The sequence below is a fragment of the Schistocerca serialis genome, chromosome 9, assembly GCF_023864345.2.
Source record: "Schistocerca serialis cubense isolate TAMUIC-IGC-003099 chromosome 9, iqSchSeri2.2, whole genome shotgun sequence".
In the NCBI taxonomy this organism is placed as follows: Eukaryota; Metazoa; Arthropoda; class Insecta; order Orthoptera; family Acrididae; genus Schistocerca; species Schistocerca serialis.
The window spans coordinates 102998551-103025647 of NC_064646.1; the positions used below are offsets into that span (position 1 = coordinate 102998551).

At 44.2% G+C, this 27097-nt stretch overlaps 1 protein-coding gene and 1 non-coding gene across 6 annotated transcripts in view; both read right to left on the reverse strand.

Moving 5' to 3' along the window:
* LOC126418503 (TBC1 domain family member 4) overlaps nucleotides 1-27097 on the reverse strand; it is an 885912-nt gene that overhangs the window by 58750 nt on the left and 800065 nt on the right. The gene's annotated exons all lie outside the window — the stretch shown is intronic.
* Trnas-cga (transfer RNA serine (anticodon CGA)) lies at nucleotides 25453-25527 on the reverse strand. The gene has a single exon. It is a non-coding gene; the product is annotated as a tRNA-Ser (tRNA).

The window sequence follows — 27097 nt, forward strand, 5'->3', positions numbered from 1 at the left end:
TGGGAAGCAAACTTTGTTCTTAGCCTAATATCAAAAGACGATCTTCCTCCTCGGAAGATGTAATTTATGTAGTGTCTACTTCCTCACAAGAATCTCACATACTTTAACTATCAAGCGCTGACCGACCTCTCGGCGATCACCGGAATCCTTTTTGGTTTATTATGAAGCTAACGCCTGACGCTTATTATTGGTATTAATTGAGTTAACACTTTCATTTTTTAATAGTGATTACATATACACAGCTATTAGTTGTTTAGTTGCCCGTAACATAATAATTAAAGGCAGCACATATCTTTGAAGTGCCATGCTTAACATTATTCCGAAACTATTATCCCAATAATCCGTGTGACTAAAAGTTCGCCGCGACTTCTGAATTAACTGAAATTATTGAATAGCATTACAGATTGCACGCGTACAAGTCTGGGTTGCTCTCCTCCGAATAAATGGGGTTCGATGCAAACTTGCCCCCTTCGAATCCTTTACCTATACACCAGTTGTGAAGCAGCATCAGAGTTCCCAAATGTTGTGGGGATCCTCTATTTTGGAAATCAAGAAGACGCCACAAATTATTAATTCTGCATTAAATAAGGGATGATTCACTTGTTACACACCAACTTCTTTCCAAGATTCCATTGTCTTCAACGCAGTTTGCGCAGAGAACTATACGCCTAAGACAAATACCTGACATCTAGCTCCGACATGTTTTTATGTTGTTGTCCATTGTCCAAAGATCTTAAGGCGATAGAGTGGTTTGTAGCCACCGTAGGCACTGACCTCAATCCCTGATAGCAGCTCCAGTTTTACAGAAGTGACAACTTATCAATTTCCACCTGCTTCGCTCGACTCGCGCTTCCATTCGTCGTATGAAAAACGTATTTTTAATTCGAAGTTATAGACAAGCGGCAGAGTCAATCTGAATCCCTTTTAATCATGGCATTTTACATATGTTCAACGTTTATCAAATATCGTAAAGTTTATTTTAACGTAAGGGTATAAATTTGGCCCCCAAATAAAGAATTACAAGTACCTGCAGTGAACTGTTCACGAATACCTATAATATTTTAAGTCACCACTAAATCATTACTCCCATAACTCTCACATCAGTACTACCTTCTGCCTGCGAATACTGCAGTGAAATTCATGTAGTACAGAATTTTAGAGCCATACATTGCAAATCATTTGCCGTACATCGTTTTGTGTCAAATAAAAATCTCTGAGACTACAGTTGATTGGGAAAAAATCTGAAGTCGCACAATGTGTACGTATCTCAAAAATGTCATCTCGTCGCTTACAACTTTGGAAGATAAACATCAGCACTGTTTTAAGTAGATTGGCTTTGTATTCAGGAGGGTGTAGGCTCCAGCCTTCACTCGGCCATCCTGATTTAGGTTTTACGTCGTTTCCCAAATTACTTAATGCAGACGCCAAGATGGTTCTACTGTTAAGGCCACGGCCGGCTATCTGTCCCATCCTTGTCAAACTAGGTCTGTAAGTAAGTAAATGCCTGTATGCATGAAATTATATTACTTTTTGTTCTTCTTAAATTTGAATACCATGATATTTCCAGTATCCTTGTAAAAGTGATCTACGGAATATTACTACCACTTCTATACTAATACACCAAACCTACAAACAGTGAACATTTACAGTGTATGTAATGGCAGAAAAGTGCACTGCAGGAAAATAAATGAATGAATAAAATCGCATTTTCAACCTTAAATAACCTTGTGTTGTAAAACCAGAGAACATTCTTCTTTTATGGGTTTTTTCCCCGACACTGAAGTTTGGTATTGGTTCGACTTGTCACTTGTTTGAAAGCCTGACAAGGAGGTCTCTGTAGGCTCGGGGCAGTGTAATTATCTCATAAATTAGAGGTCAGGGGTTCGAGTTCTATTATAGCGCCCGTGCATATTAAAAGGTTGCCGGTCCCTGTCCTGGTAACGCACTTCATTTTAGGTCTTTCCCTAATCCAGTGTTGTTTATAGATTCCCTCTTCCTAAAAATAAAACGAAACAATACATTCTGATATTCAGTTGGATGCTTGAGGTTCACAGTAAAACAGGACCAGAGGAGAGATCACGATTACTGTTTAGTTTTAATACTTCGTTGCTCTAGTCGTAAGAGTTGAGAAAATGGGAAGTATAATTTGTGTTACAACAACACTAAAAAAAAAAAAAAAAAAAAAAAAAAAAAAAAAAAAAAAAAAAAATGAATGCACCATTTCTAAATTTGGTTTATCCATATGTTTTAAACACTGGAATGGAATTCCCATTAAATTCCTTGTTAGTACCCACATAGCGCTAACGCTAGTAACGTACTTACTTAAGAGTTCAATGTAAGCATCGAATAAATAGACTGCTTTCGTCAGACGCTTGCCTTTTGAGACGAAAGGTAGTAACAATTTTATTTTTCTGTTTCTCTTTCTGGAATATATATGTCTAAAATGTTGACAGCATTATCTTATGGAAGCTAGCTTTCACTTTATTTTTAACTTCGGGTAAATTTCGACGACTACTTCGTACGAGGGAAAGGTGATAATACCCGAAAATCTTATGTGATTTCATATAAACAAGCCACGGCTAACCCCACAGGGCAGAAGCGACAATCGTTTCCTGGCCACTCGCTATTCGTGACGTTTGAAGGAGAATTATAATGGACTTCCAATGAATATTTTTCCGCAGAAGTCTGACACGCCAAAGACCTCAGGCAAATAGGAGCCACAGAGTCAAAACGACAGTCAAAACAATGGACAAAGGCTGGTAAAAGTGCACCCAAGACGGCAAAATCATTTTGTCCGCTGGTAAGATGATGACCACTGTTTTTTTTGGGATCCATAACTGGATTCTGTTATGATTGTTGGATCGTTTGAAACTTGCGCTGCCTGGAAAAAAATATCAAGGTTGGTACACAAGGAAGTGCTCTTTCACGAGGATAATGAACCACCCCACACATCAGTGATAACAACGGTGAAAGTGCATGGACTGGGCTTCGAATTGGTTCCTCATCCACGCTATTCGCAGACTGACGACTCAAGCGACTTCTTCCTGTTCACTAACTTTAAACTTTCGCTTGCTGCAAAGGAATTTTCATTGGATGAGGAAGAGATCGTCTCAGTCAAAGAGTATTTTGGAGAGTTCGACAGAACCGATTTTTGCGATGGGATGAAAAAGATGGAGGATCTCTGGATCAATTGCATAACCCTCGAAGAAGATTATATCGAGAAGTAAGGTGAATTGTTAACGAAACAAATATTTTTTTCTTGCTCTTTTACTATAGTTATCAAACCACCCTCGTATGTCAGCTATGTCGTGGTTGCTGGTTGGTTGGATAGAAGCGACATTAAGGCGAGACCTTCCAGGAAGCAATGTAAAGTGAGACAGCGATAGACTGCACACATGCGAACAGTTGCTCTGGTGTTTCTTATGTAACACATGCTTAACAACGGTACGAGAAAATCATTCTAAAAAAAGGTAACTGCATCTGATTTAGTGAGGCATTTAGTAGCACTGCAACTAAAGACGTACAAGAAGAACTCTAAACCTAAGACAAATAGAATTTGAGAGAAGAGTTATCTTGCTAATATAGCAAGAGATACTGAAATAAAGGACACCGTTTTGCGCCAGGCGATACGATAATCATATCAGTGTTGTATCGCAGTTGTAGGAGTGTGAACTAGTTGAGATGCTGAACTACGTTCGTACGCGCTCCACCGATGGCGGTTGCTTTTAAGTCTTATCGTATCACATAATGTATCGCGAGAACCGTGCGTAACAGTAAGAGCGAGATTTCAGGCCCACACTGCGTCTCGAATGCTTCAGCCAAATCTGGAACTGATACGCAGAAAAAATTAGGCCACGAAGGGGAATCTGCTAAGGTAGAATTCCACAGTAGTTGCTAAGAGGATTACGAGGGAAAAATGTGTGTAACTGCAACACCGTGAAGCAATCGTAATGAAAACAAAAAAGTCGCGCAGGGCTAATGGTGGAGCAAACAAACTACTGAGTTGCAGACTATCTCAACCACAACAAAAAACTAATAGCCGTGCCGTCATTAGCTTGAAGGTTCGTTTGAACACGACAGTGCTTAGTAGATGTGAGCATCCATTATGACAGCTTGGTCAATTACAGGAGGGCGAAAAGTTTAATGAGGGAGAGGAACCGCTTAGCTATTCAGCATACGTAAGGCATTGCGTCAGGCAAGTTTCTTTGTTAAGATGTGGGAAGGAAACTCGTCAACTACGGATTAGATCTATACATTTGGATACGCAATGCGCAACCTGAGCAGTCAGCAAGCCATACAAAATGTAACTGTATGACGACCAAAAAATTTTGTGACACCACCCTGAGCTGCGATAAGACCACTTCCATTTAAACCCAAGAACTCTGAAGTGCTGTTCTTGTGTTTTTGAGTCATTACTTCGCATACTGTTTTGAAATGGGCTCCCAGTTCACTGGTAACAGATTTCTGCAAGATACTTTTTAGGTCACCTTCCGCCTGGATAGCGTCGCGCATCAGCACGCCACTTCTGGGATTCGGGGAGGTGTGCTGACTCCGGGACGAATCCACTGGATGGATTAACGACGGCCAGCCTGGACGTGGTCTTAGGCGGTTTCGCCACATCCCTCTAAGCGAATACCACGCCGTTACCCAAGTACTGCTTCAGTTACACAAGTCACAAACATTTCGAAAACATTCTAGCACGGCATAACACTACAGTAGGAGTCACGAACGATGGCGGTCGAGTTTAGGCTTGTCCTGCACACCTACGTCACGTATAGTGACAGCCAATGAGCGTCGAGTAGTGTTCTGCGTGCTCTGTTGTGAACACGGGGGTGAAAGCTGTATGGGAGAAGAGGCAACAAGCCAGGTTGTTCCTTCCAGACCACTAGAGGCGCTAGTGGGCAAACGAAGCTGGAATTGACCAATGAGAGCTATCCAATGGCGGTTGTTGATATTATATCGTCTCGCTCTGTACTAGAGTCAACGATTACAGTCGTCTTTGCATATGTTTCATATTTGCATAGTACTGATTTTCGTTATAAACAGGTTTTTTACTTTAAATTTCATAAAGTTCACCGTGGAATTGAAGAGATCTTCTGCTGAAAAAGTCTTCGCAATTAATCCTACGGTTAGCCATTTAATTTTCAGTAAATAATCTCGTAGCCTATAAATGAAAAGTATTCTCTTCTGTCGTGAATGGAGCTGTGTGATTTCCGTTTGCTTACTTAAATAACTTTGATATATCAGTGGTAGTTTTATTTAATGAGGAATTCTATGTTTTTTCAGAATATTCAATACAACAAATTGACGTTGAGATACTCCTATAAATTCCCTGGCTGTTCATCTGGATATTACGTCGGTTGAACGGAGAAACTTAGCAACAAGCATTTCTACAGGTTTCCAAAAAAACTTCAAGGATTGCTTCTGAAGTGGAAAAGTATTTGTAAACTGTCACTTGATGTGAATTGTGCTACTTATTTTGTTTGTGAAGATCATTTTTTCGAGGAAGATTCTATGAATAAAACTAGGCATAGGCTAAACAGGGATGTGTTTCCGAAACATGTGGCAGGTGTTCCATGTGAAATTTCTAATATCACTAGTGAATCAGGGGAAACTGTTGTTCATAGTGAAATTTTTGTCGTGTGCTTGAGAAATAAAAAGTAAGTTTTGTTTTCATTTCACTGTTTTCCTCCACCTTTCCTATTTTTGGTACTTAATATTTATGTCTTCTTTTTTATGTTGAAGAATTTACAGTGGTAAGATGTAGGGACATTTTTTAAGAAATTAATGGTCAGTAGTGCAAGTTTCCTGGGCAATTACTCAGAAATTACAGTACTGAAACATAGCTGTAACAAATTTCAGAATTCTTCAATAATTAACACTGTGAAAGATTTCTTAGTTGAACCTCTTTAACTGCCGATTTTCTCTTAATAATAGGTTTTTTTCCTCCATTGACCGCACAGCTTGTAAGATGTCAAAGTATGACATTATTCCGGAATATTTGTGGTCCAGTTTAGCTGCAACAATTTTTATTTAGCCTGTGACAGTTACTTATACTACAAGCTTGTTTCGACTTACTGTCAGTTTCAAGTGTTGCGTCTTGTTTTTGTGACGCACAAAACATCCTGGAGCTTTTATATGTTGATCGATATAAGCGTCTGACAGTTCCTGCTCAAGAAAACATCATAGGAGCAGCGACTGTCAGACGCAAACGTCAAAAACAGACTTGTAAACTGCCACAATTATACTGATTTCTATCAACATATAAAAGCTCCAGGATGTTTTGTGCGTCATAAAAACTAGACGCAACACTTGAAACTGACAGTAAGTCGAAACAAGCTTGTAGTGTTAAAAGCTGAAGCTAAATAAAATTGTTGCAGCTAAATTGGACTTGTAATATTCCTGAACAATAAGTTTGTCACTGCTGTATTGCAATGTGCTATAGCCGTGTTTCAGTTATTTTATTATGATGCTAGCCAAAATAATTACATAGCACGCCCAGAAAACTGAGATAAGAAAATTAAAAGGAAAAAAAGCAGCCTACATAAGCTAGGAGGGTTGCAACCCGCAATGTTATCATTTTTTAGTTCATCTTCATACCACTAGAGGCGCTGCTGTCGGTCAGTGTTTCACGGGAGTTGCGCTTCTCTTTTCTTGTTGTTCTGTGGCTGTGAATGCTGTAGCTAATGCGAGCATTAAACGTGATCAGAGCGAGTTGTTAAGTGAATTTCGATTCCATTTGTTGCGAGCAGTCATCGTTGATTGTGATGGTAAGCGATAAATTCTGCATAAGAAATCGATAGACATAATCTGCAGGATATACACTTCCTTCAAGCGAAAAGCATGCGCATGGGGCGCGTACCGCAACTGTCACTTGGAATCGTCAACAATATAATCCCCTCCGTTCCTCGACATGCGGCAACCGCCATGTCTGTGGATCGGACTATAGACGCATACTGATGGGGCACACAAAATTCCGTCCCCGTGGGGAAGGGGTGGCTGAAGGAATGACATCCCACCACCCTGTACGACTAACACTGCCAAATCTAGACAGACATGCTGATCTTGCGACGATATGGGATGACGCTAGGAAGAAGAAGGGGGATACTTTTATATCACCTGCCAAATAACTATATCGCGCATTTGTGTAGTCGATTGCATCTTCGACAGGTGAGCTGTTATCGTGGTGAAATATGGTTCCATGTATGTTTTGAGAAGCATGTCTTTGTTCTTTAAAGAGGTGTACTAATTTCTACTCGAAAAATCCATTTTCACTGATATGTTACGAAAACATTAAGCATGTCTGTTGGTTTAACTTCCAAAAATTTGTATGCATTCATCACTGTTACTAGAAAGGGAAGCCCGTCCGATAACATCACCCGTTTCTTTCTATCCATCACTTTACGCTGACGTGCTGAGGGCCAATATGTCTTCAGCAATAACGCTATAGCGCATGCGCCATTAATGATCGCAACATTTGTGACCGTGTCAGCCTCTGTGGCAGCAGTTATCAATTAACAGTTGATTGTATGAGATACTGATTGCTAGGTATCTGTGTTTACACACACCAGACAAATGTCTAATTCAGTGTTCTCCCCGTAAGAGCTTTAATAGTCTATGGCGACAGCTCCATTCCATACCCATCATTATTTCGAGATACTGTATTTTCTGTACAGCGATGTGTGTGCCAGAGTTCTCGTGTGTTGTGATTACATGTGTCTCAGTTTTTAGTCTTAGGTAGTTGGGTTAAGCACATGTTCCATGGATTACGATTGCGATCTCTCGCTGTGATACGGGCAGCATCAGTTAGTCTGCAATCGCAAAGGCATCACGCAGACCATTGGCATGATTACCTTTTACATTAATTTTTAGCCACTTTTACACGACTCAATTTCTTGTTCCAGTAGATAACTCGTAGAAAGTCAGTCTGCTGCAGCGTCTCTGTAATACAGGGCTATTACAAATGATTGAAGCGATTTCATAAATTCACTGTAGCTCCATTCATTGACATATGGTCACGACACACTACAGATACGTAGAAAAACTCATAAAGTTTTGTTCGGCTGAAGCTGCACTTCAGGTTTCTGCCGCCAGAGCGCTCGAGAGCGCAGTGAGACAAAATGGCGACAGGAGCCGAGAAAGCGTATGTCGTGCTTGAAATGTACTCACATCAGTCAGTCATAACAGTGCAACGACACTTCAGGACGAAGTTCAACAAAGATCCACCAACTGCTAACTCCATTCGGCGATGGTATGCGCAGTTTAAAACTTCTGGATGCCTCTGTAAGGGGAAATCAACGGGTCGGCCTGCAGTGAGCGAAGAAACGGTTGAACACGTGCGGGCAAGTTTCACGCGTAGGCCGCGGAAGTCGACGAATAAAGCAAGCAGGGAGCTAAACGTACCACAGCCGACGGTTTGGAAAATCTTACGGAAAAGGCTAAAGCAGAAGCCTTACCGTTTACAATTGCTACAAGCCCTGACACCCAATGACAAAGTCAAACGCTTTGAATTTTCGGCGCTGTTGCCAACAGCTCATGGAAGAGGATGCGTTCAGTGCGAAACTTGCTTTCAGTGATGAAGCAACATTTTTACTTAATGGTGAAGTGAACAGACACAATGTGCGAATCTGGGCGGTAGAGAATCCTCACGCATTCGTGCAGCAAATTCGCAATTCACCAAAAGTTAACGTGTTTTGTGCAATCTCACGGTTTAAAGTTTATGGCCCCTTTTTCTTCTGCGAAAAAAACGTTACAGGACACGTGTATCTGGACATGCTGGAAAATTGGCTCACGCCCAACTGGAGACCGACAGCGCCGACTTCATCTTTCAACAGGATGGTGCTCGACCGCACTTCCATCATGATGATCGGCATTTCTTAAACAGGAGATTGGAAAACCGATGGATCGGTCGTGGTGGAGATCATGATCAGCAATTCATGTCATGGCCTCCACGCTCTCGCGACTTAACCCCATGCGATTTCTTTCTGTGGGGTTATGTGAAAGATTCAGTGTTTAAACCTCCTCTCCAAGAAACGTGCCAGAACCGCTAGCTCGCATCAACGATGCTTTCGAACTCATTGATGGGGTCATGCTGCGCCGAGTGTGGGAGGAACTTGATTATCGGCTTGATGTCTGCCGAATCACTAAAGGGGCACATATCGAACATTTGTGAATGCCTAAAAAAACTTTTTGAGTTTTTGTATGTGTGTGCAAAGCATTGTGAAAATATCTCAAATAATAAAGTTATTGTAGAGCTGTGAAATCGCTTCAATAATTTGTAATAACCCTGTATTATTCCCGAGCTGAAGCTCGCTTGCACGAATTGTCTGGTCGTCTGTGCTTACACGACGGCGCCAAAATTGTGTATGGTATGTTCTGCGTGCTATCTGTTGCTTAAACCTGTACTGAATAGTGAAAGTAGTAATATGACGAAACGTTATTCTAAATCTGTACATAGTAACAGCATTAACGCAGTATCAGTGATAATATGGTTTATTGTTGACCAAAGCAAAATTCATAGTACATCTTCTTGACAAAGATCGTAAGGTAAATTGTCCACTTTTGTGAAAACTGAAAGAACAGGAAAACTGCCGCTCAAAAATCTCAAAACTGTGTCGTTAGTGTGTCGCGTATGCCACTGTCGTAAACAACAGAAGAAGCAAATCTGTTGTTTTGATATAGGCGTAACAGAAAACTGCTTCGCAGAACTGAGAATGCTTTATCTGTCGCCGGCAATCGTAGGTTTCAAGCCGAAATGAGGTTAAAGATAACTGAACTTGAATTAAGCCGCAGACAGCTTTTAATTGATGATTACTAACGATCTTTTTCGCTGCTTTAAAACAGCATCTTCAGGTTCTTAGTAGTGTCACATAGATTAGCACGTGGAGACGCCCCCAACGTTCGTAGAAATAGAATTCAACGCCGTGAAGAAAGGAAGTGACAGTCTATAGTGCTTAACTTCGCGGCAACCACCTACGGGGTTTGTCATTGTAAATGGGGTGCGCAGTTATCTGATTTTTATTCACGGTTCTGTTAGTTCGATTAAAATTGGCTGGCCGAGGTGGCCGAGCGGTTGGTTCTAGGCGCTTCAGTCTGGAACCGCGCGACCGCTACGGTCGCAGGTTCGAATCCCGCCTCGGGCATGAATGTGTGTGATGTCCTTAGGTTAGTTAGGTTTAAGTAGTTCTAAGTTCTAGGGGACTGATGACCTCAGCAGTTAAGTCCCGTAGTACTCAGAACCATTTGAACCATTTTGATTAAAATTAACTTGATAGTTGGCGTCTTCAGTTGCCTCTACAGTGTTGCTTACTGCTCGATTATCGGCGACACACACAAACATGGCGGGTCACTTCACAAATGCTGTTAATGTGTAACGCGAAACAATGTTGGAAGCGGCAGACACGAGGTATGATGGACTTCAAATGGGAGGCGCTCTGTCGACAGCTGATTTTAAGAGACCAGTGACTGAACTGCCGCAGACGACGCGTTCTGTAGCCCTGAATTTAAGCTCATGTCCTAACCCAACCACAACATTGTGGTGCGCAATGTATCCGAGAACACAGCGCTCAACAATTTGCGGCAGAACTAAAATCACGAGCGCTTTGTTCACGGCGGTTAACGCAACCTCTACGCGCAAAGCAGACAGCAAAATTTCAGTTTTATCGTTAAAAGCAAACTGGAATTTCTGGCTGCCATTGGTTACCTGAAACTATCCTCACGCTTGCTACACGAGCTGCAGCGTTACCAACAGATGAGCATTCCTGATTGGCATTTGGTTGCAAATTATAGGCTAACGAAGAAAGAATTATAGGAAGAAAAATAAGAGCAAATAAAGAAGTCAATACGATTTTGAAAATGACGCGACAAATGATTAAAAATAAAAATTACATTTAACTCAGTTAATTGAATAAAATGATAGTCAAAATCTTTAGACTCAGAAATTTAAAATACATTCGCTGCTTTGGACGAGATTCGAACTTACGGCCATCTACACATCAGTCAAACACGTTAATCACTGCGGCGCGCCATTACTCTGCGAAAGAGCGCTACATTTAGGACTCTAGTGCCCCAGTCGCAACGATTAATTGCTGCCTTCAAAAATTCAGCTTCACGCAATGTCGTGCGAAGCTTATCTAATGTAGTCCGATCTCTATGATTATGATAACTGTACAGGGTTATTACAAATGATTGAAGCGATTTCACAGCTCTACAATAACTTTATTATTTGAGATATTTTCACAATGCTTTGCACACACATACAAAAACTCAAAAAGTTTTTTTAGGCATTCACAAATGTTCGATATGTGCCCCTTTAGTGATTCGGCAGACATCAAGCCGATAATCAAGTTCCTCCCACACTCGGCGCAGCATGTCCCCATCAATGAGTTCGAAAGCATCGTTGATGCGAGCTCGCAGTTCCGGCACGTTTCTTGGCAGAGGAGGTTTAAACACTGAATCTTTCACATAACCCCACAGAAAGAAATCGCATGGGGTTAAGTCGGCAGAGCGTGGAGGCCATGACATGAATTGCTGATCATGATCTCCACCACGACCGATCCATCGGTTTTCCAATCTCCTGTTTAAGAAATGCCGAACATCATGATGGAAGTGCGGTGGAGCACCATCCTGTTGAAAGATGAAGTCGGCGCTGTCGGTGTCCAGTTGTGGCATGAGCCAATTTTCCAGCATGTCCAGATACACGTGTCCTGTAACGTTTTTTTCGCAGAAGAAAAAGGGGCCGTAAACTTTAAACCGTGAGATTGCACAAAACACGTTAACTTTTGGTGAATTGCGAATTTGCTGCACGAATGCGTGAGGATTCCCTACCGCCCAGATTCGCACATTGTGTCTGTTCACTTCACCATTAAGAAGAAATGTTGCTTCATCACTGAAAACAAGTTTCGCACTGAACGCATCCTCTTCCATGAGCTGTTGCAACCGCGCCGAAAATTCGAAGCGTTTGACTGTCATCGGGTGTCAGGGCTTGTAGCAATTGTAAACGGTAAGGCTTCTGCTTTAGCCTTTTCCGTAAGATTTTCCAAACCGTCGGCTGTGGTACGTTTAGCTCCCTGCTTGCTTTATTCGTCGACTTCCGCGGCCTACGCGTGAAACTTGCCCGCACGCGTTCAACCGTTTCTTCGCTCACTGCAGGCCGACCCGTTGATTTCCCCTTACAGAGGCATCCAGAAGCTTTAAACTGCGCATACCATCGCCGAATGGAGTTAGCAGTTGGTGGATCTTTGTTGAACTTCGTCCTGAAGTGTCGTTGCACTGTTATGACTGACTCATGTGAGTACATTTCAAGCACGACATACGCTTTCTCGGCTCCTGTCGCCATTTTGTCTCACTGCGCTCTCGAGCGCTCTGGCGGCAGAAACCTGAAGTGCGGCTTCAGCCGCACAAAATTTTATGAGTTTTTCTACGTATCTGTAGTGTGTCGTGACCATATGTCAATGAATGGAGCTACAGTGAATTTATGAAATCGCTTCAATCATTTGTAATAGCCCTGTATATGTAACGCTGAATAGCGCCAGTGCGAAAGGATCCAGTAGTGTTCGGTTAGTGCTGTGTATGAAGCGTGTGTACATCGTTAGTGTGTGTGTGTGTGTGTGTGTGTGTGTGTGTGTGTGTGTGTGTGTGTGCTCTTCGTTGACGAAGGCTGTGGCCGAAAGCTAAGTGAGGGTCTTTTAATCGTGCCTGTCTGCAACATGACGTGTCTTCTTTACGGTAAGCCGCAATCTATCTTTTCCAGCATTGTTGACGTATTGTTGGCGAGTGAACGCCAGCCCGCTCGCTGTCAAGTGGCAACCGAGTTAAACAGGCCTGTAGAGCACCAACAGAACTGTAACACATTCGTGAAGTTCGCAGTCTGCTCTAAGGAGCAAAATATTAATTTTTGGAGTGTTCAAATAAACAAGCTTTGACCCTGGAAGTTGTTGTCCCGCCTAGTTGGAGTATACTCACAACAGATCTGGAGACGAGGAAGGCCTCCATGACGGGCTGAGATGCGCTGCTTACTGACCGCTTTACGCGCGCGACTCGCCAAACACCCAACACGTGTATCGGTTTACAAAGCACGCCTTCATCACCGCACCGGAGCGCCGCTGCGCAGCCAGAAGTCGGCCAAACTCTATCCGCTGCGCCTGGCGTCCACACACTCGCTTACTACGGTATCACGAGCTCCCAAATGCGATTTCCCTTATAAACTGATCTCTCACTACCGCTTCTTGCTGGTCATGTAGAAACCCCAATATTGATCCTGGAGATGCAGTTCTGGCTGCCGGATTTCGTCTTCCACAATCGGTAGCTCGCTCCGTGTATACTTTTAAGATCGCTGCTTGCCTTTTACAACAGTCATTTACGGCATGTTGCTTCGCCCCCCTCCTCCTCCCCACGTATGTGTGGGATACAACATCCAGAGGGGGGAGGGGATGAAGGAAGAACAAGAAGCATTGGACTGTGGGCGTAGTTCTTCGTTTCCTTTACTGAATTCACGTCTGGCGTATCTGATATTTTTTTCTGCACAAGGAGACGCATTAATGTTGATATATTTACTAAATCAGAAAAATCGAACTGTGTGACAGTGATCTTACAGCCAGCGTACATGGTTGGTTTGTAATTGATCTGTCGGCCGTAGTGGCCGTGCGGTTCTAACCGCTACGGTCGCAGGTTCGAATCCTGCCTCGGGCATGGATGTGTGTGATGTCCTTAGGTTAGTTAGGTTTAATTAGTTCTAAGTTCTACGCGACTGATGACCTCAGAAGTGAAGTCGCATAGTGCTCAGAGCCACTTTTTGTAATTGCTGTACACAATCTCGCTTTTCGTGTCACAAGCAGTTGCGCACCTTGACAAGCTGGTGAAAACATAACTGCTAGGTAAGTGTACATGATTAAGAACATGACATTATCTCCTAGGAATTAATATTTTAGCCATTCCAAGACCGCAAAACACTGGAATGCGGTAATCTTCCACCAGTGGTCACTTCGCACTTTTTCCACCAAAAAACCGTGTATTTTACTTAATTAAGAAAATGTGGGTGACTGCGGAAGCCCGACGGAATTATTAACGATATTCCAAAAAAATTAATCAAATACACCACATTAGAATTTTAATCAATATTAATACTACTTTGTAACAGAAAATACTTTTTTTAAAGGTGAAAGTTTAATGATAATTTGTCAATGCGACAGAACATACTACACTATTTTACAGTAGTGAAGTTAAATGTGGAGAACGCTATAATAATGAAAGCTTATGACCTGATTGTAATAAATACATGGGTTGGCGGCACAGGCCAGGATGGATTTATAATGTGGAGTTTAATTTGACAATAGACTGAAATTTATTTGCTAAGGCGAAAATGTTGAGAGTATTTGCATGAAGTTATATATGTGGATCAACATATCCTGAAACAAAGGACCGCTATTTTTCCTAATCTGACATTACTGTTTCCATCACTGATGCGTGGTGCTATGTTACAGATTGTAAACCGTAAATATGCACCATCTTCATGTACTGACCTCAAAATTATTTTTTATTTATTTGGACAAGAATACTGAAAGACACGCCAGCAAAAGAAAGAGTCGACACAAAAACAATATCTTTTCCCAATTTGCGAAACTGAATGCCTACGGCAGCTGCTTGATCATGCCTTACTGTGGTCGTAACAGGCACTTCTTATACACAGTCCAGTTACGTTAATGTGTCCACCTGTCGAAAGCCTGAATATGTTCCCCAAGGGTAGATGTATACTTATGTTGATTCACTGCGCCTTCTGGTCGAGCGGTTCTAGGCGCTTCAGTCCGGAACCACGCGGCTGCTACGGTCGCAGGTTCGAATCTTGCCTCGGGCATGGATGTGTGTGATGTCCTTTGGTTAATTAGATCTAAGTAGTTCTAAATCTAGGGAACTGATGACCTCAGATGTTAAGTCCCATAGTGCTTAGAGCCATTTGAACCATTTTTTGAACTATGCCTTCCAGAATTAGAAGGTCATCCAGGGAAAGCCACGAAAACATTGCCCAGATCATAATGCTCCTTCCTCCGACCTGGACCCATCCGACAGTTGTTGCAGGGTGTTTGTTCTCAGACTTTGACGCCGTTCACGCCAACGAACATCTGTTCGATGGAGCATAAAACGTGATCTGTCTGGAAAGGCCACCTGTCACCACCCAGTGGATGTTGCGGTACTGGCGTGCAAACTCCAGCCTCCATCGCCGACGAACAGCAGTTAGCGTGGGCGTATGAATCAGGCGCCCGCTGCGGAGTCCCATTCGCAACAACGTTCGCTGAACGGTCGTTGAGGAGACACTGTTGCTGGTCTCTTGTCTCAACAGCAGGACGCCTATTGGCCCGTACACACCTCCGCGGCAGTCGTTCACCACTGTCAACTACTGCCCGTGGAGCACCCTCAGTTGCCTAAGCGACGGTTTTGAATATAGCCATTTTGCCATGCACAGTATATTTTAACAACGGCGGCACGCAAATTTAGCCGTTTCGGAAATGCTTCCAGTGTTGGCCCGAAAGATAATGATCATGCCCTTTTGGACGTCAGATAAATCGCTTCGTTTCCACATTACGACTGCGACCATCACCGTTTTCCGCGTTAGTCCCTTATCTGGCGAACAGTTCTTGCCAGGGATGTGCGCAGGTTGTAAGGTGTCAGGCAAATATAACACCTTCCATGAAAACCCTGACATGATAGCAAATCCGGCAGTATGTCACATAGTTCCAAATAAATCCTGACATTAAATTAACCAAAGTAATACGATCAACGAGTGAGCAAATGGAATACCACAGACTAACACAAGAACGCCTAAATGCATGTCATACCTTCCCACCGTGAAAAAGACGCAGTTCTGAGGGGAGAAGCGAGAACAGAAGCCGAGAGCAGAATCGTGTAGACTAGGAGGCCCTACGATAAGGGACGGACACCCACGTCACCAGCCGACCGCCAAAATCACCCCTTGCCCATGTTAAAAGATAGAGCCCTTCAGCCCATGTTAAAAGATAGAGCCCTGCAGAAGGACAGTATAGATCTTACGATAACACTAAAAGGGCCACACCAGCTGCAAGTTTTAGCGTGAGACTTTTTCGCGTCTCTGTTATGTTCCAAACGTTAAAAACATTGCCCCACCGCGAAAAGTATAACGTTTCTCTTTGGATAGACAAGAGTTTTTGTAGGCAGAGCTTAAGGTTAACATTGAGGCCCTGATTGGTCAGTTGCAAACACAGCCAGATAGCTTTTTTTAAACCAACTTCGGTTAATTGTAGTAAGGAGAAGTTAGGAGAGAGTTGCTTCCGAGACGGCGAGGTGCGTGGAGCTGTGCCGCCCGCCGCCCCCTGGCGCTGCCTAAACACCGACAAGGTAATGAACGCACGCGATGCCGCATTTTTGAGCGCATAAGACTTCACTCAGAACTGCAGAAGTCTCATCTGTTACACCCCCGTTTTGTGTAATACTAGTGTCGATCGTCAATTAAAGCTCATGGCATTCACATTTGCTACGTAAGTTAAAATCTGAAACGCGATGATTTCTCTGTTATATAATTATTCAGAAGCCACATCAGCCACTGTAATTTACGACAAGTTAGATAAGTAATTAAAGATAGTTGAGGGTCACAGTAGACCATTTTGATAGTTTTCTCTATTATGAAACTTAACTTAAATCTAGATTATAGATGTGATATGGCATAGGTCATCCTTCGATCCATTGTAGAACTTGGAAACCCATTCAGGGAATATTCGTTCACATTTTTGTTGAACGCAGTTGGTTTTTATCATCCTGTATTAAAACATTTCCTTTTATCAATAGTGCAATTTATAAACAATGTTTTGTGAGTAGAATAAAATTTCCAATGGTAAACTTAACTGCTTTTTCGACGTTATTTTACCAGCTAACTAAAAATAGGAAAGCCTTGAACCCCTTCCACTAAATTTAGTTAGTATTACAGGGAGTGCAGTGGAGCTGACGCTGAAATCATGAAGTATTTGGTTATATCATTGCTAGTCTCACTGAACTCTTCTGAATTCTACATGTCATGTGTGGTCTGACGTCTCCTTACCAGCAACAGGTCCCAGGTTCAAACTAGTCAATTCCCTAAGAAACACGCTCAGAGCGTCGTTGCGCGAAAGTGGTAGGGAGACACGACTTAGAACAAACAGACACCACGCAGAATGTTAGAAGGTTATGCACTAGAATGTTATTCCTGCTGAACCTTCCGATGTTGTGTTATGATGAGGTGATTTGCTGGATTGACCCCAGGTGATGTCCTCAGGCTGTTGTGGAGAAAATTACTCTCGCAGCAAGACTGGCCTTTGGAGATGTGGAGGTGAATTGTTCTTTGGCTGCTGCGGAGGAAATCACTCTCGCAGCAGGTGCGGCCAACGTCTTCCCGGCCAGCGGTGTTGTTCGTGGCCCAGTTGCAGGACGAGCCGATTGTGGGACTGACCGGAACTTCTTGTAGATAGCGCGAGAGTCTGCCGAATTCTGCATTGTTTTCGGCGTCCTCTCCGACAGGCCTTATACTAGGATCGTTCAATAAGTAATGCCCACATTTCTTAAAAAAAGCCATTTACATACATCTTTGATGTTTTTTCTCTGCGCCGATGAGGTTCCGAACCGTTCTGGCCGATGGCAGAGCCGTAGTACAGCGTCAAAATGGCGTCTACACACGACTACGTTACAAACAGCGTGCTGTTATTGAATTCTTGAAAAAGAAACCGTGGTGAACATCCACAGCCGGCCGGTGTGGCCGTGCGGTTCTAGGCGCTTCAGTCTGGAACCGCGTGACCGCTGCGGTCGCAGGTTCGAATCCTGCCTCGGGCATGGATGTGTGTGATGTCATTAGGTTAGTTAGGTTTACGTAGTTCTAAGTTCTAGGGGACTGATGACCCCAGATGTTAAGTCAATCCTGCCTCGGGCATGGATGTGTGTGATGTCATTAGGTTAGTTAGGTTTACGTAGTTCTAAGGTCTAGGGGACTGATGACCCCAGATGTTAAGTCCCATAGTGCTCAGAGCCATTTGAACCATTTGAACATCCACAAACGTTTGTGTGTACAGTGTATGGCGATGGTGCAGTTGATAGTACAGCTGGGCGATGGGTAAAGAAATTTACAGCCTTAGGAAATGCAGAAACAGAGCTCCATGATCAGCCACGCTCGGGACGTCCTGTCACAGCCACCGCTCCAGACGTGCTGAATCGTGCGGACGCCATTATTCCTGCAGACCGGCGCATCAAAATTCGACAATTGGCTCTACACTTGTCGGACAGCATTGGAAGTGCGTCTGCAATGATCGAGACTCCCGGATACTGAAAGAGGTGTTCACGATAGGTTCCAACCTCCAAGTCCAGACCTGGCACCCTCGCACTCCCATCTCTTTGGGCCGCTTAGAGTGTCTCTATGGGGAACACACTTTGAAGATGACGACAGTGTCAGTCATGCAGTGAAAACATAGCTACGCCTACAGGACAAGAGCTTTTACCAGAAGGGAATACACGCTCTTCCACAACGCTGGCGTATGGCCATGGAACGTGATAGGGACCACATAGAAAAACAGGACATGGGGAAGATATGGTGATGTATATTGTCACCAGATTCTGACTCTTAAGAATAAAACTTTCTGAGAAAAAAATGTGGGCCATTACTTATTGAACGACCCTAATATATAAACCTTCCACCGCTAGTGCTGCCACCTGGCGTTTATGAGTGCTTATTGCACGTTGACATCGAACTCAGGCGGTACTCACATTAATGTGACTTGACTGTGCATCTCGCTGTAGCAGGATAATCGACTTAAGTGAAAGGTTAGTTTTCCAGCCCGTTAGGCTCACACAATCATTTACATCGTCCGCCTATGCCTCGTTTTTCCACTGGGTCTATGTGTCGCTGTAGGTACCCTTCGCTCCTCCTTCCTTTGTGCACGTTGTAGCCATCGTGACTTATTTGCCGAGATATGATTTCAGATTTAATTCTTTTCTTGCGTCGTTACTTCGGGTTAGGACGCCTATACATTAATGACCTTGCAGAGAATATTAGGATAGTAACGTCAGACTGTTTCTACATGATGAAGTTTAATAGTCAGATAGAGAAAAGATTTCAAAATGGTGCACGGGCTGGTAACTTTCTTAAATGTCCAGGAACGTATAATTGTCCTCGTAGCAAAGGTGAAAAACGTAGTGTGTGCTATGATCACAACGTCACTGAGTCACAGCTGGAATCATACAAGTCATAGAAACAGAAATGGATGTAACAATCTCTTGGAACGTGAAACTGAATGATCACATAGGTTCATATGTAAAGTAGGTGCCGACTTCGGGTCACAGGCAGGATACTGAGAAAAATTCAGTCAGTCTACAAGAGAGGTTGCTTACGAAACACTCGTGAAGATAGACGTCTAAGTATCGCGTGAATGCCTACTCACAAGGTTTTCAGGACCAGAATTAAGTGAAGAACCTAGGAATATACTAGAATCCCTTACATACCGCGAGGACAAGATTAGTTGAATTAAAGAGCGCGCAGAAGCGTTTAAACAGTTTTTCTTCCAAGCTGCATATTCGAATGGAAAGGAACTGAACCATCACATCTAGTACTATGAGATGTATCATCTGCCACGCACTTCACAATGTCTTGCAGAACATCAGTTTAGGCGTAGAGGAACTATGTTTTCCTTTCACTGAATTCGAATTCGTGTCGTCCTTGAAATATCTGACTGTTTCTATACTGACCACTTGTAGTCTTTCGCAAGTGCGGAATCCCGTTGTGTCCTCGTATTTCAGTCGCCCCAGTGACGAGCAGCTCAGGAATAACAACGTGACACACGCCAGGCGCCGCTACTTGTGTAGCTTTCACAGCCAAACACCCCGCGCCACCACACAATTCATTAGGACCCGCCACGCGCATGCAGGTTACGCACAGCGAACGTGGTCGTTGCTGTTCCGAACAACTCTCAGGCTGCGCTCACAGTGGATCCGATATCGGTGGATTCCGCCGACGACCGACATCGGCCAGAAACGACAGAACTTTTCAAATTAGTACTCCATTACGTGCGAACACTGTAGCCGATGTTATCTCCCGAATGTACAGACTTCTGACGACAATCGGTGAAATTCAAAACAGTTTGTTTTCTTCGGTCAAATCGAGCGACGTTCTCGCACACGAAGTATGGAGCGTGAGAATCTGATAATTTTAGCCAAAGAAAGAGTGAATTTGTAGAATCCTGAGGATCAAAATATCTTAATCGGGTTATAATTCGGAATCTGTGGCCAGAATCGTAGGTTTACTCGAAACCTTAAAAAAAAAAAAATAAATAAATAAATAAAAAAAAAATTGGCTCTGAGTACTATGGGATTTAACTTCTGAGGTCATCAGTCCCCTAGAACTTAGAACTACTTAAACCTAACTAACCTAAGGACATCACGCACATCCATGCCCGAGGCAGGATTCGAACCTGCGACCGTAGCGGTCGCGCGGTTCCAGACTGTAGCGCCTAGAACCGCTCAGCCACTCCGGCCGGCTTTCGAAACCTCAAATAGGTGAAATCTTTATTGGACATTTCAGACAAAGATTATAACCTCAGCAAATAATTTGTTCAAGTGAAGAGGGTGGTGTATCTTATATGCTTACATCTACTGTAGTGGATCTTTTTTGTGGTATGTTGTCATTAATTGCCTACAAATTAGTATTACTGCTTGCTGGCGTTCTATGCCAGTAGGGTAGTGATTCTGTTAATATGAAGTGGTTTGCAAATGTGGTGTACGGTATGTATTTCCAATTTTAAGAGCTGTAGGTTTTCAGAGTATCTTATGCCACACTTTAGCTTGTCTTTCACTCGTGTGCTAAATGACAGTCATTGAAGGTTAATTGACGTACATGTGCACAACGTTAAATACAGCAAAACAGAGTGTTTATAACTTGCTTTCCAAAGTCACCACGAATTATCTCGAGTATGTAACAGAATGTTTCTCCCGTCGTCTCATATATTCGTAAAACTTGTTTGGTCATTTCGATAACTGAGGACAGAGTGTATACTACTCGCCATGTTCTTTACCAGACAGGAAAACTCATTCACATGCATTCAGCGTCTCTTAATAGCAGAAGCCGCTGTGCAGAACTCTTATCCAAGCAGAGAGGCATCGTGGTATCCACCCCACCCTAAGAGGTTAAAATATAACCTACATCATACAGAGAATAGATTCTAACCTAACCTACCCTCCTTGACCCTGCCAAAAACTAACGAAGAAGATTGGATGCACTACGATCCCGCTGTCGGCCTACGTTATCGGGCGACCTTTCGCGACGTTGTCTGACGACCGTTGTCGGTGCCGCTGTGAACGCAGCGTAATAGGCGCAGACCTTTGGTCCTGCAGAAAAGATTGATTTATCGCTACTCTACGCGTCAATTTACACTACTGGCCATTAAAATTGCTACACCACGAGGTCGGATTGTAGCCTATCGCGATTGCGGTTTATCGTATCGCGACATTGCTGCTCGCGTTGGTCGAGATCCAATGACTGTTAGCAGAATATGTAATCGGTGGGTTCAGGAGGGTAATACGGAACACCGTGTTGGATCCCAATGGCTTCGTATCACTAGCAGGCGAGATGACAGGCATCTTATCCGCAGGGCTGTAACGGATGGTGCAGCCACATCTCGGTCCCTGAGTCAACAGATGGGGACGTTTGTAAGACAACAACCATCTGCACGAACAGTTCGACGACGTTTGCAGCAGCATGGACTATCAGCTCGGAGACCATGGCTGCGGTTACCCATGATGCTGCATCACAGACAGGAGCGCCTGCGATGGTGTACTCAACGACGAACCTGGAAGCACGAATGGCAAAACGTCATTCTTTCGGATGAATCCAGGTTCTGTTTACAGCATCATGATGGTCGCATCCGTGTTTGGCGACATCGCGGTGAACGCACATTGGAAGCGTGTATTCGTCATCGCCATACTGGCGTATAACCTGGCATGATGGTATGGGGTGCCATTGGTTACACGTCTCGGTCACCTCTTTTTCGCATTGACGGCCCTTTGAACAGTGGACGTTACATTTCAGATGTGTTACGACCCGTGGCTCTACCCTTCATTCGATCCCTGCGAAACCCTACATTTCAGCAGGATAATGCACGACCGCATGTTGCAGGTCCTGTACGGGCCTTTCTGGATACAGAAAATGTTCGAATGCTGTTCTGGCCAGCACATTCTCCAGATCTTTCACCAATTGAAAAAGTTTGGTCAGTGGTGGCCGAGCAACTGGCTCGTCACAATACGCCAGTCATGAACTCTTGATGAACTGTGGTATCGTGTTGAAGCTGCATGGGCAGCTGTACCTGTAGACGCCATCCAAGCTCCGTTTGACTCAATGCCCAGGCGTATCAAGGCCGTTCTTACGGCCAGAGGTGGTTGTTCTGGGTACTGATTTCTCAGGATCTGTACACCGAAATTGCGTGAAAATGTGATCACATGTCAGTTCTAGTATAAAATCTTTGTCCAATGAATACCCGTTTATCATCTGCATTTCTTCTTGGTGTAGCAATTTAATGGCCAGCAGTGTATCCGCCAGACGCTCGTTTTGCGGTTGACAGAGAGAGGTTAGCGATGTTTCAGAAACGACTGTAGCATCTATTAGGCGAGAACAAGACAGAGGAGAGAAACCTCGAAAGTTGCGAGCGTATCCTACGGCACTGTAAAAAAAAGTGTTCCACTCGTTCTCCTCCTGCTCCTCTTCCTCCCCCTCCTCCTCCTCCTCCTCCTCCTCCTCCTCCTCCCCCCCCCCCCCACCCTGCAGGAGTTCTTCAGGCTTGAGTTATTGGACTACATGAATTTATTTTGCGGAAATAAATGCAACATTAAGAGAAGTGCTGTTCGCATAAGAACTTTAAGCACGATTTATCGTGTTTTGGCAGAATGTTGGGGAATTCTGTGTGGGGTACCTCCGCTTTTCTTGCAATACAGCATATTGATTAACAAGTAAATAAGTGCTGCTTCTATAAACTGCAGAGCAAGAGCTGACTGTTCCGCCATTTTTAGCCGATCATCCACATAGCAGCGGTACTGTTTACACAGTTTTCTAGTTAAACTACGTTCCGTAGAAAGCATGAAGGACGAACAGATGCCAATTCAGCTGCCGAATAACACGACGTTTGCACCTCTCCTATTCCCTACACCTCCTCAAGACCTGTAGAGAGATGGTGCGAAGACATATCTCACTTCACACGTCACAGTCAATGACATGCGTTTCACGCTGGTTCTTCGCACATAAGCCTTACCGCGTCCATACAGTGTGATTAACAGCTTGTACACGTGCTCTAGCCAATAAGGTCTGTATGCAGAGAAGGCAACTCTTCATCTTAATACATAAGAGCAAATAAAGAACCTCGAACGATAATTAGAAGAGTAACATACATTCTTCATCACGTAGCTACGGGACATATTTTCTTACTTTCTGTAAAGTACGTATACAGTCCTTCAGTTTCTTCAAGTGACACTATCAAACAGTATGGGGACTACTGCATTATATTCAATCCTGTGTTAGCTTCCTCCCACTCCTCCCACCCACCCACCCACCCTTTGGTGAATACCGGGCGCGGGGGCGTTTTTGCTATTAGCACCACAGCAGAAAAAAAGAGCTTCTAATCGGAAACAGAAACATATAAATACGCAATACGCTATCCATCACCTTCCAAATTAACCTTTTTATGCTACATTTCGGTCTGTTACCCGAATCTCCATTAAAAAAGACAAAGCTTGTTTTGTGACACAGTCGTCGGATTTGACAAGTCACAGCCGCACGGTCACTTTCCAACCTCATGTAGACTCTGCTACAGATAATTCAGTCACCACAAAATTCACTTTTCAAACAACATGTATCTAGTTGCTGTGATAAGTCACTGCTCAAAACAGGACAATAGTACCGAGATTTTCAATACACCGCACTCTCTGCATTTACGATTCAACTGTCCATATGAACATACTCCCTAAGCGCAGCTCCTCCGCATACCCAGAATCAATTTAAATTTACACCGAGGCGACAGTCATGGAATAACGATATGCACATAACATATTCCGGTAGTTTCACGTACGTACGGTATTAAAGGCCAGTGTATTGGCGGAGCTGTTATTTGTACTCAAGTGATTCATGTGAAAAAGTTACCGGCGTGAATATGGGCGCAGCAGGGGAATTAACAGGCTCTGAACGCGAAATGGTAGTTGGAGAAAGAATGCGTGGAACATTCCTTTTCGGCAATCTTAGGGAATTCAATATTCCGAGATCCAGTGTCAAGAGTCAGTCAGTTTCAGGCATTACTTCTCACAACGGACAACGCAGTGGCTGACGTCCGAAAGCAGTGGCGTTTGCGTAGAGTTGTCAGTGTTAAAAGACAAGCAACAATGCTAAAACTAACCGCAGAAATCAAAGTGGGACGTACGACGAACGTATGCGTTGCGACAGTGCGCCGAAATTTCGTGTTAATGGGCTATGGCAGCAGATCACAGACGCGAGTGCCTTTGCTAACACCACACGACATCGCCTGCAATGCCTCTCCTGGGCTCGTGACCACATCGGTTGGACTCTAGATGACTGGGAAACCGTGGCCTGGTCAGATGAGTCCCAGTTTCAGTTGCTAGGGGCTAATGGTACGGTTGGAGTGTGGCGCAGACCCCAAGAATCCATGGACCCACGTGGTCAACAAGGCACAGTGCGAACTGGCGGTGGCTCCATAATAGTGTGGGCTGTTTTTCCACGGAATGGACTGGTTTCTCTGGTCCAGCTGAACCGATCAATGACTTGAAATGTTCGGCTATATGGAGACCATCTGCAGCCACTCGTGGACGTAATGTGACTTACCCGCCTATCCAACACTTATGGGACATTATCGAGAGGTCACTTCGTGCACAAAATCCTGCACCGGCAACACTTTCGCAGTTACTGACGTATGTAGAGGCAGCATGGCTCTTTATTTCTACAGCCCTCAACGACTTGTTGAGTCCATGCCATGTCGAGTTGTTGCACTAGGCCGGGATAAAGAAGGTCCTACACGATGTTAGGAGCTATCCCGTGTCTTTTGTCACGTCAGTGTAGAGACAACACTATCACTCCAGTGCTACAGCACATGTCAGTTATTAGGCACACATTTTAAACTATCGGATTCGGATTATATAAGTAATAGCTGCAGTATCACACACACACACACACACACACACACACACACACACACACACACACAGGCAGGCAGGCAGGCAGGCAGACAGAGAGAGAGAGAGAGAGAGAGAGAGAGAGAGAGAGAGAGAGAGAGAGAGAGATGGGGGGCAACAAGTTGAATGAAATGACACCAGATTTTTGTTATAGGTTGAGTATCACAGCCAAAGCTAAAGTTTCTATAATGAGATTTTCACTCTGCAGCGGAGTGTGCGCTGATATGAAACTTCCTGGCAGATTAAAACTGTGTGCCGGACCGAGACTCGAACTCGGGACCTTTGCCTTTCGCGGGCAAGTGCTCTACCAACTGAGCTACCCGAGCACGACTCACGCCCCGTCCTCACAGCTTTACTTCTGCCAGTATCTCGTCTCCTACCTTCCAAACTTTACACAAGCTCTCCTGCGAACTTTGCAGAACTAACACTCCTGAAAGAAAGGATATTGCGGAGACATGGCTTAGCCACAGCCTCGGGGACGTTTCCAGAATGAGATTTTCACTCTGCAGAGGAGTGTGCGCTGATATGAACCTTCCTGGCAGATTAAAAGTGTGTCGGACCGAGACTCGAACTCGGGACCTCTGCCTTTCGCGGGCAAGTGCTCTACCAACCGAGCTACCCAAGCACGACTCACGCCCCGTCCTCACAGCTTTACTTCTGCCAGTAGCAAAAGTTATTGTGCAGCACACGCTCTCTCGCCGTAGAGTACATGCGGGATCGTGAATGGCGCTCCTGAGAATTATCAGTTGCTGCATCGGGGCAGCGTTCTCCCACAACACGCTCAAGGCCTGACCCGGCATCTGGCCGAAGAAAAGCAGTCAGGGCCACCGCACACGTCATCCGCTTGTGTTTTGCTGCCGAACACAGCTTGTAGAGTGACACGGCAGACTTAGTAACCACCATTAGTCGATCAGCATATAAAGAAGATTGGTAGGTAGGTTTTGCGCGACCGTAATGTACTTATTATGGTACAAAGTTACTTGTGTGATTTTCCAGTAACGACAGACCCCTGCAGTAACATACGCTATGTACCCATCGTTCTACTTCAGCAGCAAAAAGATTCTAGCTGGCACATACTGACGAGAATACTAACAGGCAGTGTCGTGCCTGAATCAGCTGCCAGAAACACGGATCGTTTTTGGTTCATTGGTTCTTCCAAGCCGGCCGCGGTGGCCGAGCGGTTCTAGGCGCTTCAGTCCGGAACCGCGCGACTGCTACGATCGCAGGTTCGAATCCTGCCTCGGGCATGCATGTGTGTGATGTCCTTAGGTTAGTTAGGTTAAGTAGTTCTAAGTTCTAGGGGACTGATGACCTCAGATGTTAAGTCCCATAGTGCTCAGAACCAATTGAACCTTTTTTTTTTTTGCTTCTTCCAATTAGAAACTGTAAACAGAGGCGGACTGATAAGGTATGCTATGAGGTGATTCTCAGCAGAATCGGAGAGGGAAGGAATACATGGAAAACACTGACAGGAAGACGGGACAGGATGGTAGAACGTAAGTTAAGCAGGGAATAACTTCCCTGGTACTGGAAGGAACTGTAGCGGGTAAAAACTGTAGAGGAAGTCAAGGATTGGAATGTATCCATCAAACAATTGAGGACGTAGGTAGCAAGTGTTACTCTGAGATGAAGAGATTGGCAGAGGAGAGGTATTGGTGGCGGACCACATGAAACCAGTCAGAGTACCGATGACTCAAAACAAATTATATATACACTCCTGGAAATGGAAAAAAGAACACATTGACACCGGTGTGTCAGACCCACCATACTTGCTCCGGACACTGCGAGAGGGCTGTACAAGCAATGATCACACGCACGGCACAGCGGACACACCAGGAACCGCGGTGTTGGCCGTCGAATGGCGCTAGCTGCGCAGCATTTGTGCACCGCCGCCGTC